This window comes from Acomys minous (assembly GCF_964271855.1).
Source record: "Acomys minous genome assembly, chromosome: 5".
NCBI lineage: Eukaryota > Metazoa > Chordata > Mammalia > Rodentia > Muridae > Acomys > Acomys minous.
In genome coordinates, this window is record NC_140494.1 from 76794092 (window position 1) to 76805285 (window position 11194).

Below are 11194 nucleotides of genomic sequence, written 5' to 3' on the forward strand. Positions count from 1 at the left end.
GTCGGGAGGGCTGCCCAGATGTAGCAAAGGAGAAAGCCATGATAACTCCCAAGGTAGACTGGCAATAAGCTCAGGACGGAGTGCAGTTGGTAGAGTACTTGCCTGGCTACATGGAGCCCCGAGTTTGATCTCCAGCACTGGGAGGTAGAGGCAGGAAGATCCTGAGTTCAAGGTCATCCTCAGCTACATAGCAAGCGCTAGGCCAACCTGGGACACGAAAGAACCCTAGCTTAAGAAAGTCAGGACAAATGGAGAAGAATCTAGAAATACTAGAGAAGATGCAACATCAGGGGTTGTCTTCGGAGCCAGGGAGGCGTGTCAGCCGCTAATTGAGATGTCACTGATGGCAGAGCAGGAGAAGGCAGGGGCAACCTTACCTCCATCCATCCTGTCTTCTTCTCTTCAGGAAACTCATTTCATATGCGGATCTGAGCTGGACCATTGTCTGCAAGAGTGCACTGCAGTGAGAGACTGACCCTGCCTAGATGCAGGCTGGGCTCAGTGTAAGGAGCCTGCAGACAACTGGGTACAAAACGTAGCTTTCTCAGCAAAACCTGTACACACTTTTAATCCCAACGATGTCTAACCCAGGGGCAGACAAAGGCAGAGAAAGATTTGACAGAATGAGTCAGAGATAGGACATGGCCAGCTCTCATGAGAACAGACAGGAAAGAGTGGCTACTTAATAGCAGCACAGGGAGAGAGTAGAGTTGAGTTTGGTGCTGTGCGATTGAGTTGGTACAGTCAGCGCAGTTCAGTTCATGGACTTCAGAGACAGTTTTCCAAGCAGAACAACTTAATGAGACACCTAGAGAGGCCAGTTTGAATCAGTCAGCTTGAAGAGGAGTTTTGAGCCAGTATAGCTGAGTTGAACCAGACAACCAGAGCTCCGAACAACCTAGAAGACTGTATGGAGGCTAGAGGCTTCCAGACCTAGGCCTAGGTTAGCAGATGGCGGCTAGAAGCCAAAGCCTTCAACATCCGGGCTTGCAGAAGATTGATTGCATGGAGGCTAGAAGTTTCCAGGTCTAGGCCTCGGCACAGCTAGACAGCAACACTCTGGGCTCAGCAAAAGCCATGTGTTTGTAAAGCTAGGGTGCGGCCCTCATCTCATCCCCTCATCTGAGGAAATGTAAACATTTACATCCCTCTTTCTTGTCACCTTACGGAGACAACATGGCTGCTCCAGCTTTTAGTCTATGTTCCAACTTAGAAAAGAGAGGAAAAGGAAAAACTATGAATAGAAAAACAAATATTGTCTGTAGCAAACCTTTGACTTTTCATTTAGGAAAGGCAGCCAACCCAGAGACCTGTGCCGATGTCCCTCTGCAAGCCATGGCTGGGTTGTGGCCTTCTGGATCATCGGAAGAGGCTTCATGGCAACTATTTAGAGCTGTATCTTCTAGAGTAAAGGATGACAAGGGGCAGGTGGTTTCAAACTAAAGTATAAAGACACAACAGGGATGAGCATCCTGCCCTCTCGCCTCTGACGGTCTGTGAAGGACCAGAGACCACTGCAAGGAGGACAGCATGCTTCCCCACTGGCCAAAGAGTTCTCTGTTCCTGTAGGGCTTTTGTTTGTTTGTTTTTCAAGACAAGCTTTCTCTGTGTAACCTTGAATGTCCTCGGCTCACTTTGTAGACCAGGCTGGCCTTGAACTCACAGGCCTCTGCCTCCCCCAGTGCTAGGATTACAGGCATGAGCCACCACACCCGGCTGTTGGTGTAGTTTTGTGTACTTGTATATTATGAGAAATGAGACCACAGCTGAGCCAAATTCTTCTGGATCCTATCAGTAGGAATCTGCTGTGAATAAAGAATTATCATCTTGGACTTATTAAAATATGAAGATGATAGATAATAGAGGCACCTTCTAATAGAAATAATTAAAACACTAGATTTAAAAATAAAACTTTCTGAAAATCTACAGACACAAAGATGGTGTGGTATTGCGCAAGCATAGACCTATGGATAGGAATAAAACCCATGTTTATGGCCAACTGACCCCTAATAGCACCAAAGCAATCCAAGAGAGCCAGAGCAGTCCTTGGAAAACAGTTTCTGGATGTTTCTTGGTAATGAAGAAAATGTCTTAAAATTTATCATGGCAAAAGTTGCAAAACACTCAATATCACTGAATTATATATTTTTAAAGATGGAGTCTTTTACTGGGACTAGGTCTCTAGTTAGTCTGGCTGGCCCATGAGCCCCAGGGACCCTCCTGCAAGCCTTCCCAGTACTGTGGTTGGAGCTGTGCATGCCTGGGCCTGACTTTTAAGAAAGTGCATGGGTGGAACCTTTTACTCACTAAACTATCTCCATTGTGTTCTCTTTGGGAGAATGCCCAGCTGAAAATTGTCTTTCTTTCTTTCCTTGTTTCTTTCTTTTTTCCTTTGCTTTGTTTTGTTTTTTTGAGACAGGGTTTCTCTGTGTAGTCCTGGCTGTCCTGGACTCAGAAACCCACCTCTGCCTCCTGAGTGCTGGGGTCACACGCACCTCCTCCTGGCTGTGAATTGTGTTCTTTAGAGGGATAATAAGCTTTACGGTCAGTGATGTATATATAGCTCAATAAAGTTGTTCTTTTAAAAAGTTTCTACAAACACAATCACTGATCACTGAAGTGATCAAGACAAACCCAGAAACAAGGTGAAACCCAAAGTAGGCGATAAGCAAGTGTGAAGGATGCTTTTTTTTTTTCCTCCTGTCAGCTGCGTTTGGGAGGCCTTCACCTTGCACCATGGCAGCCGCACAGGTGATAATGTGTAGGATGTACAAGGGAGGACTTCTTCCAGACCAGAACTATAATACTAAGATTCTCCCATGGAAACCTGTCACTGTTACATCAAAAACTGAATAGGGCTGCTATTCCACAGGGTGCCACCCAAGAACAGTGAAAAGAAAATACATCATTGGCATCACAAAGAGGAAATAAAACCTTTCTTGAGGTCATGTGACCACAGACATCATTCATGTGAGTTTGGGTCTGGGTTCCATCAGTGGGTTCTCCCAGTAAAGAGAAGGAATGGGAGGCAGAGAGAGGAGAAGGAGGGAGAGGGACAGGAAGGAGAGAGAAAAATTATTTGAATTTGGGAGGAGCATAGAAGTGGATCTGGGAGGACTAGGGAGGGACACTGAATGGGGAATATGATCACACATATTGTATGTATATATAAAAATCACAAAGGATATATATATACTGCCAAAAGCAGTATCCTGAGTGAAAATAATTGTATGTGAAGTGTCCCCTTGAAGTAGAAATAAGCACTAACCCACTTAGAAGGCTCACCTTTTTTACAAAGCTTCAAAGAAAACAAGTATCGTGTCCCTTACCAAAAAGAATCCTGGCACCAGGTTTCACTCCTATGGTGAAAACTGGAGCTAGGTAAGCACACAACCCCTGCCACCATACCAATCCCCGGTCTCCTCCCAGCCCTGGGGCAGGCCAGGGGCACACCTGCCGTCCTCCACAACATCACAGACTCCTGCAGCTGAAAAGTGCAACTTGGAGTAAGACTTGTGGCTGCTTCCACCGTCAGTCCTCCAACCTTGGACTCCAGAGTAACGAGCATATCGCCACCTGCTGGGGAGAAACTCTCAAGAGTCCAGGCAAGCCCAAACTGAAGGTCCTCTACACAGATCACAGCTCACAGGTAGGGGGCATAGAGGGGTGGCCCCGTTGGGTAGTGAGGCCTGTACCCTCCTCCAGAGACTGCAGTTGTGAATCTCAGGTGCTTCCAGCCTAGTGCCATCCTTTGTGGCCCAAGGACTGTTCCCAACATTTATCTTCTAACCTAAGGAAACACCTCCCATGGCCATCAATACAACAGAGCTATGCAACAGTTACTGTGAAGGGAGCAGCTCCAAGCTCTCAGGACAGGTGTAACTGTGACTTTCAATAAACCAAACTGTATCGTGACCTGAGCCAAGGCGTGTGAGGTTTGGCCCAAGGCCACATTGCTATGAATTGCCTGTTGCTGAGGAGGATTCATGGCCCAAGCCAGGTGCAGCAAAAGACAGCTCATCTTAGCAGGAATAAGTGTCAGGAGGAGCTGCTGTGTGACAGCTCAGTGGGAGTATGCGGGCCTAGCACTGGCCTACTGACTTCAATCTCCAGCATGAAGAAGGGAAAAGAGGAGGAGCTCTCTCTCTCTCTCTCTCTCTCTCTCTCTCTCTCTCTCATCCACTCACACACACAAAACACACTCACTCACACACACAGACATGTACACACAAATAAACAAACAAAACCTCCCCTCCCTCCCCCCAAAAAACCTTACTATGTTGAAGAGATATTATTCTGTTCACAAGAGCCAAAAATTTGAAGAAGGAGGAAGAGAAAGAGAATAAAGAGAAATAAAACAGGAAGCAGATGAAGGGGAAGGAGGAGGGGAGAGGAAGATAGGAGGAAAGAAATTAAATAGTACCTATGAACAGATCTCCTGTTCTCATTGGTTGAAATAGGCAATTTTGTTTAAAAAACAAAAAAAACTATTAGCCCAAGTGACTTACAGATTTAATGTAGCTTCCATCAGAATACCAGTGGAAATGTTCATGGAACCAGGCAAATCTAAACATTTATATGGAATCATGGAAAACTCCCAATAATCCAAACAATTTCAGGCAAAAAGAACAAAGCAAGAGTTGTTATATTGTAGACAATATAACATTCTGTAGGACTGGAGAGATGGCTCAGTGGTTAAGAGCACTGCCTGCTCTTCTAGGGGTCCTGAGTTCAATTCCCAGCAACCACATGGTGGCTCACAGCCATCTATAATAGAATCTAATTCACTCTTCTGGTATGCATGAAAATAGAGCACTCATATACATAAAATAAACAAATATTTAATTAATAAAACATTCTGCAAATATATAGTAATCAAAACATAAAAACAAATACAAGCTAGTGAAACAGAACAGAGATGCTAGAATCAAGCCCTCACATCCACAACCAGCTCATGTTCAACAGTGATACCTAGAAACAAGGACTGGATAAGGAATGGTTTGTTGTTTGTTTCTTTGTTAAATAAGCTCTGCTGAGTAAATTGGATGCCACTGCAGAGCATTCCATCTGCCTACAAAATGTGCTGGGGTAAAAGTTGCATAAAAATTCTGGGAGTGGCCAGCCAATGATTGGCCTAGCTTGAGACCCATGCCATGAGAGGAAGCCCACCCCTGACACTGCCCAGAGGAGGTAGCCCAGGGACCCATGATAGCACCAAACACAAATGGGGGAGAAAAAGTTAATGAAATGATTCCTAATGATACTCTGCTATATCCATAGATTGGCATCTAGCACAATTGTTATCAGAGAGGCCTGATCCAGCAACAGATGGAAACAGAAGAAGAGACCCAGCCAAACATTAGGTAGATGGGGGAATCCTACGGAAGAGAAGGAGGAAAGATTGGACAAGCTACAGGGGTCAAGGACACTACAAGAAACCCACAGAATCAACTCACCTGAGCCCATGGGGGCTCACAGAGACTGAACTGCCAACCAGAGAGCCTGCATGAGACTGACTTAGGCTCTCTGTACATACGTTGCAGTGTTGGAGTTTGGTCTGGTTGCTGCCCAAATGAGCAGATTCACGCACCCCAAAATGTATGTAACCTCGACTAAAACCTTGTTCCTGTTTGACCAATAAAAAGCCAACACACATGGGCAGGGCAAATGGGATAGGTGTGGTTAACCTTCCCAGGCTTTTGGGAGAAAGACTGGAAGGGATGAGGAGAGAGGAAGAGGAGAAAGAAGTAAGGCCACATCATGGGTTAGGTGGAGGAGTGTCACAGACATGAGGATATGTCATAGAGGCTTTGCTTGACAAGTTCCAGAGATCTCCAACTGTCCAGCATGATCTATAGGCATCCAGAACAGTTGTTGAGGCTTTGATTGACAAAGTTCCAAAGATCTCCTGCTGATCACCACTGCCCTTAAATATTATGTATGGTCCAGGGGTAATTCTGTCTAAATATCTGCCTTTTTCTCCAAAAACTGTCTTTTCTCTTTATTTCTGAGCCCTAATGAAAATCATACAGGGAAAACTTTTTCCCACAGAGAATGTTGAAAGAGGGCATCTGGCCAAAGGCTTGAGACAATGATAGAGTTCTTTGCTCCAACTGTGAGCACCCAGGTCGAAACTGCATGTAAGAAAGTCAAGACCTGGACACAACAGTACCTGAATAGATACTGTTACCTGTAGAAATGTTTCCTTAGAATCTGCTTTGAGAACAATAAAAGGTGGGCTTGGAACGTCATGTTTCACAGATATGTTACAATAAAGGATACCTTGGTGGTTAGCCTAGGCTTAGATAGCATACCTGTTGGTTTAGGACTGGGAATAAGTCAATTTTTTTCTTTATTAGAGAATATTTAGCTCAAGCTATGTTGCTATGACAACCTTGTAAACACAATGGCTTTAACCTGGGGGCATTTATGATTAAACTTTCCTGAGTACTGTTTAAGAAATAATAACCAGGTTATGACGACCATTACTTGGAAATTGATTGCTTTTTGCTGTGTGCTTTATTGTAGGTTATACAGAGCTTTTTGTATTTCCTTGTTAGACTGTTTTCTTGCTTTGTTGATTTTTGAATGCCCTATTAATTGTAAAAGATGCGAAAATCGTGATATAATCTGTAATGAAAAAAATTGAACTTCATTTTAATAAAATACTGGGATTGGCCCAAGGAGAATGGCAAGCAAATAACAGACATGAGAGAGTAAGGTAGAGTGAAACAGACAACAAGAGATATAGAAAGATGGGTAACAGCAAGCAAAAAGAGAGATTAAAAATGGGTGACAAAAAGCAAGAAGAGAGACAAAAAAGTTAGGGTATGTGGTGCTTTCTTAAGAAAGTCCAATTCTTAAAAAGTTCACCATTTCTAGAATTTTTTCCAAAGATGATGTTTCTTTTCCCTGTGAAGCTGGAGGCCCCTTGATGAATTCCTCCCATTAGTGGCTGCCAGGCACCTGGCCTGGGCCTTAGGTAAGCTTCACTTCCAGAGATGGTGTAGTGGCACACACCTTTTGTTTTGTTTGTTTGTTTTGTTTGTTTGTTTGTTTGTTTAAAGGCGTCCCTCACCATGCCCGCTTTTATCCCAGCACTTAGGAGGCAGAGGCAGGTGGATAGCTGTGAATTCAAGACCAACCTAGTCTTCAAAGTGAGTCTAGGACAGCCAACTCTATACAAAGAAACCCTGTCTCAGGGGAAAAAAGGAATTCACTTCCTACCACTTGAACAGCATCTCAGTGGTGCTCGGGACCTTGTGTGGGAAATTTTTCTAACAGAGAAAACCTATCTTAAAACTTTAATGCCCCAGATTAATTGACTAGTGGATGTCTGTGGTACAGTCAGACAAAGACTGTCTTGTGCCATTTAGTGTAGGAGTGTATTCTCAGTGGCCTTGTAGAAACTATGCCTTTTTAAAATAAAATGCAAAACATTGATGTATTTGCAGTGAAACAACATTCTGTACATAAAGTCAGAAACTAAAAATTTGCTCATTTGCCCTCAATGCCAATTCCAGTCTTCCCAGGGCTTGTTTTCATTTCCCTGCTGTGCCCCAGAGCAGGGTGAAGCATCCACGCACAACACTGTGACATTTTTCAGGAAATAAAAGGCACCAAGAAACTATAAAGTTCCCAATGAGAGGGCTAGGATGGAGAAAGTGAGTCCCTTTCTGTTTTGGGAGGGAGGGCTCAGAGCAGCATGCCTTGAAAATTGGGGTTTAAGAGTTGCATTTGAGACTTGGGGCATAAGAGACAGTGAGGTAGGCTGGTGTCTGTTCTAAGCCGAATCTTTGAGGGACACCAAGGAGAACAAAAGTAAAAAATATTTTCTGGACATTTATTTTAGTTAGAGGTCTCTCATTAGCTTTTTAACTGTAGACTTATTCCCTCCATAAAAAGCAGCGTATGTTCTTGTCTCCTCAGTCACCATGCAGTGCTTTCACGGTTCTACCATTTTTACTCTATCGTATGTTTTTTTTTTTTAATGATGTGTATGGTGTTATATCTACATGTGTGTCTGTGCACCACAAGTGTGCTGGTGCTTGTAGAAGGTCACAAGTGGGAACTGGGTCCTCTGTGACTTGACGAAGGTTGAAGGAAGTTTCAAAGGGATCTACTTGATTTCTGTCTGCAGCAGCCCTACACTGTCCACTGACAATGACATGGAGGTTATTTTATCTAGCACATGTGGTTTTATTTTTCAATTTTCAAAAGCTACATTTGCATGTATGTGTGCATGCATGTGCATGCGTACGTGTGTGTGTGTGTGTGTGTGTGTGTGTGTTGCTTGCATATGTATCTGTGCACCACACAGTGCCCATGGAGGCTAGAGAGGGCATAATGTTTCCTGGAACTGGAGCTACAGTGAGGATTCACCATTTGAGTACTGGAAACCAAACCCAGGTTCCCTGGAAGAGCAGCCAATGTTCTTAACAGCTGAGCCATTTCTCCAGCCCCTTATTCTATAATTTTTAACTTGCATCTTTTATTTGCCTAGTTGTAATCATGTTTTGATATCAATATTTCTTTCTTTCTTTCTTCTTTCTTTTTGGTTTTTCAAGACAGGGTTTCTCTGTGTAGCCTTGGCTGTCCTGGACTTACTTTGTAGACCAGGCTGGCCTCAAACTCATAGAGATCCACCTGCCTTTGCCTCCTGAGTGCTGGGATTAAAGGTGTGAGCCACCATTGCCCAGCTTCAACATTTCTTTTCTTTTTCTTTTTCTATTTTTTAAAGATTTATTTATTTATTAAGTATACAGTGTTCTGCCTGCATGTGTGATTGCACATCAGAAAAGGGCACCAGATCTCATTATAGATGGTTATGAGCTACCATGTGGTTGCTGGGAATTGAACTCGGGACCTTTGGAAGAGTAGACAGGGCTCTTAACCATTGAGCCACCTCTCCAGCCCCTTTAATATTTCTTAATATTTGTTTTTTCCCTTTTATTTTCTAGACCCCATTTTATCATGTAATTTTCAGTCTCTTGTATTTTTCTTTTGTATGGCTTAACAAGAATCTTAAAAATCATCGAGCTTGCGTGATCTTTTTATTCATAAATATATCACTTATTACTTCCGTCTGCTCTTGAAATGTGTTAGGTGCCCTACAGCAGCATGAGCAGACGCTGAGGACAGCGCTCAGCCTAAGTAGCTGAAGCTGCATGGATTTTTCTCTCCCATTTCTCCAGTTCACCTTTCCATATTCTCTTAGAAGACTTTAGTCTTCATCTCTAGTGTTGAAAATTTTTGAGCCTATCGATCCCTATAGAAAATATGTTCGAGCATAATATAAAAAGTGTTTTATGTTAGGCAGACAAATAACTAAGCATCACTCATGAAATATTCTTGCAAAAGTGACGTGAGAGGGTCTATATTTAGAGGGCTTGTCCACATAGCAACCATCACAACAAATGCTACATTCTATGTGGCAGACACTGTTGGAGGGAGACAAATATTACTCCTTTTGCACAGAAGCAGAAATTGAGGCAAAGAAAAGTTGAGACATTTTCTTGGTACTGTACAAACAGTGAACTCAGTTTAACTTCAGCAGTCCTACTATACGATCTTAAACATTCAGTTTAAACTACCCAGGCACACCATATAATGAACTAGACCTTTATTCTGCTTCTCCTTTACGTGGTCACTATTTGCTTTACAGTGTGACTGTGGCTCTGAGCATCCTTCAGAGGTCCAGCATGAGCGTATTCCCCAGACCGTTCTTGGTATGGATGTGCTATGCCAGGCCAAGTCTGGGATGGGCAAGACAGCTGTGTTTGTGCTGGCCACCCTGCAGCAGATCATACCCATCAATGGCCAGGTATCAGAGCTGGTCATGTGCCACACAAGGTTGCTGGCCTTCCAGATCAGCAAGGAGTGTGAGCGCTTCTCTCAGTACATGCCCAGTGTCAAGGCATCTGTGTTCTTTGGAGGCCTCTTGATTAAGAAGGATGAGGATGTGTTGAAGAAGAACTGTCCCCATCTTGTGGTAGGGACACCAGGCCATGGAGCAGGAGCCTCACCCTGAGGAATGTGAAACACTTTGTGCTAGGTAAATGTGACAAGATGCTGGGACAGCTGGACATGCGCCAGGTCATGCATGAGATTTTTTACCTAACATTGCATGAGAAGCAGTGCATGATGTTTAACATCACTCTGAGCAAGGAGATCCGGGCAGTCTGCAGGAAGTTCGTGCAGGATCCCATGGAGGCATTTGTGGACAATGAGACCAAGTTCGCACTGCATGGGCTGCAGCAGTATTACATCAAGCTCAAGGACACTGAAAAGAACCATAAGCTCTTCAACCGCCTTGACGTACTAGAGTTTTACCAGATGGTGATCTTAGTCAAGTTTGTGCAACATTGCATGGCCCTGGCCCAGCTCCTGGTGGAGCAGAAGCTCCCAGCCATAGCTATTCATGGAGGCATGGCCCAGGAGGAGCAACTGTCCCGCTACCAGCAGTTCAAGGGCTTCCAGCATCACATCCTGTTTGGCAGACGTATGGACATTGAGCGAGTCAACATTGTCTTCAAGTATGACATGCCAAAGGTCTCAGATACCTACCTTCAATTCAGAGTGGCTCATGCTGGTTGCTTTGGTACCAAGGCCTGGCAGTCACTTTTTTTTACCTGATGAGAATGATGCCAAAATCCTTAATGATGTTCAGGACCAGTTTAAAGTGAAGGTGGTGGAGCTTCCAGTAGAAATAGATATGCCTACATACAATGAGCAGAGCTGGTAACTATATGTGTAGCCAAGGCACCACAGCCGCCCTCTTTCCCACCTGCTGCCTCAGTTTCTCTTCCTAGGTGACAAACAGGAGCCTCTTTTTATTGTTCCAAAGCTGTGTAAGAATAAACTTCTAGTATGGAAAAAAATAGTACAGTGCTGTGACTCTTGAATCTAAACCTTGAAATTTAAATGAGGTTCAAGGGTCTCTATAATATAATATAAAGTAATGCTAGGTGTTGTCCTCACCTCAGGACACAGATACTATATTTTGAACTTATTAAAATCACCATGGATGCCAAGAAAGCATTATAAAGAAATGAGTATGAGTTTTAGGACTAGACCTGGTCATGGGCAGATTCCCTGGAAGAGGAAGGATATATTGAACACATTCTACAAGCAACACACTCTTCAGGAACTCAAACTAAACATTCTCCCTTTGTGCTTAGACGATACTTTCATG

At 43.7% G+C, this 11194-nt stretch overlaps 1 pseudogene across 1 annotated transcript; it reads left to right on the forward strand.

The window, feature by feature from the left end:
* Positions 1–2736: 2736 nt before the first annotated feature.
* LOC311598380 (ATP-dependent RNA helicase DDX39A-like) lies at positions 2737–10744 on the forward strand (annotated as a pseudogene). The gene is made up of 3 exons: positions 2737–2751; positions 3536–3649; positions 9665–10744. The product of its transcript is annotated as an ATP-dependent RNA helicase DDX39A-like (transcript).
* The last annotated feature ends 450 nt before the right edge of the window (positions 10745–11194 follow it).